Raw genomic sequence first — 7,634 nt, forward strand, 5'->3', positions numbered from 1 at the left:
CACTGAGTGCTTTTAAATCAAAACTGAAAGGTCTTGAAACTGACTCCATAACTTGCACTTGTTTTTCATTTGTTTTAATTTAAATCTTTTAATGGTTTTCTATTTGATGTTTTAGAATTTATTTTAAGATGTGTTGCATTTACTATGTGTTGCATTTACTGCTGCTGCCAATCTTGGCGAGGTCTCTCTTGAAAAAGAGGTTTTTAATCTCAATGGGACTTCCTGGTTAAATAAAGGTTATAAATAAATAAAACTTCTGCAGTGTTGCAGACTCTGTAAAGGGACTATAGCACTTTATCAAGTTCCTCCTGACCTTAAAGCACTTTGTACTTACAGACATTTACTCACTGATGTTGGTAAGCTACATTGTAGCCACAGCTGCCCTGGGGCACACTGATAGAAGTGAGGCTGCCATGCACCGGCACCACCGGACCATCTGACCACCACCAGTAGGTAAGGTGGGTGAAGTGTCTTACCCAAGGACACAACAACTGAGATGGCTGTGACAAGGGATTGAACCGGCGACCTTCTGGTTACAGGATGACTCCCTTAACCACTCTGCCCAGCCAGCCCCGACTGCACCAGTCTGTTGTGGTGAACAGGGAGCTTAGCTGTCGGACAAAGCTCTCTGTTTATCAGTCTAGGTTCCTATCCTCACCTATGGCCACGAACTTTGGGTAGTGACCGAAAAAACAAGATCACGGATACAAGCAGTCGAAATGGGTTTCCTCCGCAGGGTGTCTGGGCTCTCCTTTAGAGATAGGGTGAGAAACTCGGTCATCCGGGAGGGACTCAGAGTAGAGCCGCTGCTCCTCCATGTCGAGAGGAGCCAGATGAGGTGGCTCGGGCATCTGGTAAGAGTGCCTCCTGGACCCCGCCCTAGGGAGGTGCTTCAGGCATGTCCTTATTGGGAGGAGACCCCAAAGAAGACCCAGGACAGGGTGTAGAGACTATGTCTCATCTGGCCTAGGAACTCCTTGGAATCTTTTCAGAAGAGCTGGAAGTGGTGGCTGTGGAAAGAGGTCTGGGCCTCCTAGCTCAAGCTGCTGCCCCCCTCGACCCGACTCTGGAACAAGCAGTAGATAATGGATAGATGGATTTTTAGTTATTATCTACTTCTGCACCTTTCAACACTGTAGAAAATTTCCTGTTGGTTTTACTGCAGCAAGGTTGATGCAGGATTTTCCCCCAAAAATTCTAAGTTGTTCAGAAAATCAAGCTTGTTTTTATATGCTAGCCTTTTCAGTGAAAATGTCAGTAAAATCCTCAGACTCACATGAAATCTGAAAACAGAAGTGCTGCCAAGATGCTGGGTGTGTGCAGACACCAGCAGAAATTAATGCAAGGATATGACCTTAGAGGGTACTGTGCCAAAAGTTTCCCATTAAAATCTATTCATTTAAAATAAAGCAGTCCTCCCAGACCTGCTGCAGTTTTTATCTGTGCTGATGTGTCTTATTTGGGAATGTAGGGCTGCATTTTTTCTTTATTTGTTTATTGTCAATAAGGATGCCATAAAATGAAAATCTGTGATCGGTTCATCTCTCAGCCATTATGGCTGACAGATTAAACAAAATGTGCAGTAGACAGGTGCTGACTTTTATAAAGCCGGCCTCTTATTCTTCCAGTTTACTTACCTGCAGAGAGTCAGATGAAGCCATTAAAATAGATTAACAAGGTGGGAACAGAGACTGTTATTAATGTTCTGGCTTTAACTTTCTAAAAAAGAGCCAATTTTCTTGTAAAATTCTTCAGTTGTTTCTAATGAACAGCCTGAAACAAATTAAAACAAGAACAAAAATCTATGGAAGCAAAGTCAATACTGAGCTGACTTGGAATGCAGGGGTATTTTATTAGCATTAGTAGTGTTTCCACGAACGCAGCAGCGAGATTTATGGTAAAACGAGTGAGAAAACTCAGCCCTCATTGAAGCTCTGCAGCTGTATAAGTACTTACAACAGTACTTATACATAAAGCATTAAATTATTGTATGACCACTTTTAGTCTCTAGGCATAATCTTTCTAAAATACATTGTATTTTTTTTACACAGCAACAGTTTATTTAAGCCTTAATTACAAGTTTGTGTTTCTGTCTGCCTGAAGAATCAAATAAATCACCAAGACAACCAATGATTCTGCCAATATTGAGGTATTAAATGTTGTTTTATTCAGCAGTCTTTGTTATATGTACATACAGGTGCATGAAAAAAATGTGAATATCCTGAAAAAGCTAAAAAATAAAAATGATCAATCATTTCAGAAATGAAATTCCTATTATGTAAACTTAACACAAAAAGTAAGGATGTTTGAGTTTGGTAGATTATTTCTTTGTTGTGTGAGTACAATTGGCATTAACTCTTGCATTGTTGGAAAGCCTAAATGGTGCCACATTTGTAAGGAACATGCATTTGGGGTAGCACTGGTCAAATCAACAACAATATAAAATGTATTGCTGTAGATGGGATCAATATCAATAGAAAATATGTCCAATAGAATGTTGATAATTTCACTGAACTCCGATCAGAACCACATGGCATTGTGGGGGATGTAGGCAGAAGAAATGTTTTAGCCACTCGATCTCTCATGGCCCAGCTGAGCAAGGTTTGTGGCATCAGTTAACTCACTCTTTGGTAAACTAGCAACGATCTGTTGAGAAACGTGCGCAGCAGAAATTTGAGGTTTCGCCATCATGCTTAAGAGTCAAAAGAGCAACAGGAGAAAATGAGTGCAACAGCTCGAGAGGAAATTGTGGATAAAAGAGGAAAGGTAACATCAGCCCTGTTTGGCAGGATTAATCAGCTTTTTATCTTTTAGTAAAACAAACAAACAAAAAAAAAACCTAAAATTCATTATCATTATTAAATGTGTAGCTTGAAGGACCTCTCTTCAAACAGGACCTCTTGACCCTACAGGTCATGATTTGTCTTGAATTAAACTCTGTTCTGAAAAAGTTTTCTTAGAGACAAACTGCTTTTCATTAATGTCCTCATTGTGCAGATCAAGCTGACATGGCCATGTGCTTTAATCATTGTCTGTAACAATGACTCGGAAATATTATTTTGACTATTCATCACAGTAGCTGCTGCAGGCCAGAACAGGCAGAAAAAAACAACCGTTCAGCTTTTGCAGCGGAAGCATCACAACAACTTCATATGGAGGAGCAAACCGTCTGAGATGAATATACTGTAGTTTTAGATTTTATACTGCAGTGGTTATCAAGTCGACATGTTATGGTGTCTGAAAGGCCATTTTGACGGAAGACAACGTCCGTCTGCTCCAGAACCTGCTCCCTCCTGGAGAGTTCTGGACTTAGCACCCACCTGAAGCTGTCACCCCCACCAAGACAAACAGGCATTTCCAACTTGTGGTGAGCTGTTGAACTGCACCTCTTAAGGAGTTACAAAGCAGTTCTGAAAATGCAACAGCCTAGGCATTTGGATATATCTTCTTATCTGCAGTAAAATTAAAGAACTAACTTTTCACCTGTTCAAGATCTTAAAGCTTCTCTTCAAATTGACAAAACATTAGGAGTTTCTTAACCTGGGCACTTGTCAGTTAACTAAAAGACAAAAAATATTTATTTTGGGGAAATATATATTTGGTTCCTTCTAAAAAGGTTAAAACATCAACCTTATCTTAGACTACCATATTTATTCATGTATAATATGATCTCATGTATAATACACCCCCCCACCCTTGAGCTTAAAACGCATAAAAATTTTAATCCTCAAACTACCTCCAATTTCACTCAGGCTTCGAGATTTTTCAGCCTTTGCAGTCTTTATACATATCAGTAAAATGATCATTGGATTGTTCATTTTATTTTAACAACATATGTACGAAAAGGTATTTTGACAAAAAATATATATCAGCTGTAGCAGCATCATATGAATTCTGGCATTTTACACATAGTCCACCAGGATGCACCAACACAAAAATTTACAAGATTTGGGCCATCTTCTGGGGCAAAAGCAGATTACTTCCTACTCGCGAGCGCCCCCTCTGGTGGGGAAACTTTTTTCAGGGATACAAACTTTTTCAGAACACCGGTAGACGGCAGCCATTACAGATGGCTGCCGTCTGTAATGGCTGCCATTACAGCCATTACAGCAACAACAAACACATGTTCATGTGTTTGTTCTTGTTCCAGAAGTGGCCCGGTCACACACTAATGTCATTAGTTTGTCATCATTACTAAGGTAGAGGACTGCCTTTTTTCTTTTTTTTTTTTTACATCATGTCACACCATGCCTGGATCTGTTACTATCTCGCTCTGAAGCACAGAGGAGTGTCAGGGGTAAGCTCGTTTCAACTGCTTTTTCCAACGCGGTCTCATTTCCGGACTCAATAATTTTGCCAATATTTCAGTTAAAATACATAAGTAAAAATATTTATCCGAGTATAATACTACCCCCCAACTTTATGGATGATTTTATGGATTAAATTTTACGTATTATACTTGAATAAATACGGTAAGTAACATTAAGTCTATTTTTACTGTTTTCTAAAGCTTTATTTCCTTTGTTTCTCATGTTATTTTATTTAAAGTTTTATTCATTACCTAATAAAGTTTGATTTTTCCATTTTTGTAATAAATTACCATAAAGACAATGCAGGTTTCTTCATCATTAAGTATTCGTGTGTATGAGAAGTGTTCCCTGAATCTTACCATTTCACACGTTGGTGTTTGAGTCTGATTTATTAAGGTGAATAAGTATTCATCAGTACAAGCTGATGTGGAGCTGGAGCAGGAAAGAACAGTGCAGTGGAGTGTAGAAACAGTCAACACCCTTACTGCTCCTCTACTTATTCTTACTGCATTGATTAACACAAAAATACCTCTTTAAATAATCCTTTTAAACAAACCAGGTACACTCAGGTGCGGCCAGTCAGGTTCCAATCATAAGATTCATTGCCAAGAAGCATTAGTATTCCAACAAAAAACAATCTATCAAATCCAAATTTTCGTAATTTCCATGCCAAGTATAGTTTCACTGCACATAGAGTGAAATATTTCAAGCCTTCATTTCTTGTAACTTAGATGATTAAGGCTTACAAATAATGAAAAAACAAAATTCAGTGTTTCAGAAAATTCGAATATGTGAAGCGGTTCAACGGTGGAAACTCATGGTGTCACACCCTCGTCAGCTAATTAACTACATGTATTGTGAAAACTCATAGTTCTCACAACCCATGCTGGGGCACTTTTCAGCATTTTGTATGACACGTTTCACTCTACAGCCACTGTTGTTGCCTACTGATGCATTCCCAGTTGCAGCACAATTATTGTTGATTACCCATTGATGACTATGAATGGAAGCAACCAGGGATCCACAAACTTTTACTAAGATAAACTAGATACTCAGAGTGGGTCGAGATTTGAGAAGTGTCTTGTGATTGGAGGGAAGGTCTTTTGAGCTTGAAAGAAAAGAAATGTGCTCTGACTGGAAATTGCCACCTGGAGTGACTTAAAGAGCTTGTTCTCCATCTCTTTTGCTCTTTCATGAACCTCCTGCCAGGAGGCTCCTGGCATTTGCCATGTCGACACCGTAAATAATAACCTGTTCTTAATGGCTTGTTTGATAAAATTAAGCTTGAATAAATAATAAAAACGCATATTTTGAATTAATGTCTACGCAGTAAAATCTGACAAGTTAACTCAAATTATTTGGGGAAACTGATCGCACAAATCTATTTAAGTTTTGTAACTCAAACTTTGAGTTTATTTAATTATGTGATTAGAGTTTAAAGAACACAAAGCAACTGTATTAAGGCAACTGAGATGCATAAATTTATTAACTAATTTCAATATGTTGCAACTTAAACAACTTATGTTGGACCAAAAAGTTGTTAGTTTTCATACTTATTTAAACAGTTACATGGTCATACTCAAATTAAGTTAAATGAACTTGAATAGTTCTTATCAGTGGATGGTAATGTAAGAAAATTTGTATTCAATAAACTGAAGTCAAGATTATCAATACAATTGTTAAATAAAGTGATTTGTAAAAGGAAAGAAACCATACAACACCAGAACTCTGGAATCTGAGTGAGGTTTATTGTCGCTGAAGCAGACAGGAAACGCACACTGGCCGAAAAACAGGAAGTTCATGTATTTATACAATTTTCTTCAATGCCTTTGCTCGCCCCTTGCTGACCTACGGCTGAGTCACAGGCATTCAGACAAAATCCTCAGCTAATGTCATCACAACGTTTGATTATGTGTTGTAAAAGATGTTTCAGACATGTAACTATACCTATTTCAATCAAAACATAATAGACTAAATACTGTCAACATTACAAAAAGGAAAACTTAAGAATATAGTGTTGTGCTTTCAACATCAGTACTAATATCTTCTAACTCTAAATTTCTTCACAGTAATTAAAATTTTAGTTGTGCAATTTCTAAAGAGCTAGTCAGTTTATCTGCAAGTTCAAAAGCACAAATACTCAATAAAACTTAGCAGAAGCTAATTTAAAGCGCAACATAGTCTCCATTTCCCAGAAAACATTCAGGTAGGAGAAAAGTGAGCATTTTACTACCATCTAGAGGTATGTGTCAAGATTCTACCATGTCAAGTCAAGTCTAGTTTATTCATCCCAGTATTCTTGTTTTCTATCTGCTCATTGTTTCACCCCTCCCATCACAGATATCCCAATCTAGATCATGTCATGCACCTGTTCCCCTCAGTATATATTCCCTCAGTCACCACCAGTCCAGCGCCAGATTTATGAACGGTTTACCTAGTAGTTTTTCCAGCGATCCCATGTCTTGTCTTGCCTGCCACGTTACGACCTTGTTTATGTCCTCTGGTTCCACGTCTCCTGCCTCGCCCCTGTCTGCCACCGTCCCGGATTCTGTCTCTCTGGTTTTGACCCTCGCTCTCGTTTTTGGATTCCTCCCTTTCGCCTCAGCCCCTATTGGATTTGCCCAGCCATCGGACCCCCGGATCTCGACCCCCGCCTGTGTACCACAACCAAGAGTTAAGTCTGATCCCCTTAACCTGTCGCCGCTCTCTGACCACATGTTTTTGACCCTCGCCTGTCTCACGGATTCTCCTCAAGCCTGCGTACCACGCCGCAGCGCCAAACACGGAAGTGCCAGGAACCACCRTCDCCTGAGACTCTCAAAGTCTTTCAAAGTTTCGGCTTCCAAAACACTGGTACTAAAAAGGTTAGTGACTATTTACTGCTCCAAAGCTCTGCCACTGTCTTTGTTAGTCACTAACCTGGTCATTTTTTGTTTAGACCTCCGTGTCCCGGTGACGTGTCGGTCCCGATCCTGCTGCTCCAGATTTAATAAAATCCTTAAATCGTCTCTGGTGTCTGAGCATTCAGTGAAACTCACAAACCCCATCATTACAGTAAATCTGGCCACAAAGAGTTTCACACCGGCACCAGAGAAGCAGCTCTTGCCCCCTGTAAAACCAAGTAAACTTGTGTTTGGTTCCGCTGGTTCACCCTGTCTTGTTTCCAGGAATTATCCTCTGGCACCATCTGCTGTCTCTGTCCTGTCATCACCAGTTGTCATGTCTGAACCCAGGCTCACTCCTCCTGAGGTTTTTTCTGGAGAGCCCAGCCAGTGCCGGCCTTTTTTAACTCAATGCGAGATTCAATTTAAGTTACAACCATCA

General features: G+C 39.5%; 1 long non-coding RNA gene across 1 annotated transcript; it reads left to right on the forward strand.

Moving 5' to 3' along the window:
- Positions 1 to 6,602: 6,602 nt before the first annotated feature.
- LOC106525093 (uncharacterized) lies at positions 6,603 to 7,318 on the forward strand. Its single transcript, XR_001311065.1, has 2 exons — positions 6,603 to 7,174; positions 7,249 to 7,318. It is a non-coding gene; the product is annotated as an uncharacterized LOC106525093 (long non-coding RNA).
- The last annotated feature ends 316 nt before the right edge of the window (positions 7,319 to 7,634 follow it).

This window comes from Austrofundulus limnaeus, unplaced genomic scaffold, assembly GCF_001266775.1.
Source record: "Austrofundulus limnaeus strain Quisiro unplaced genomic scaffold, Austrofundulus_limnaeus-1.0 Scaffold211, whole genome shotgun sequence".
Classification (NCBI taxonomy): Eukaryota; Metazoa; Chordata; class Actinopteri; order Cyprinodontiformes; family Rivulidae; genus Austrofundulus; species Austrofundulus limnaeus.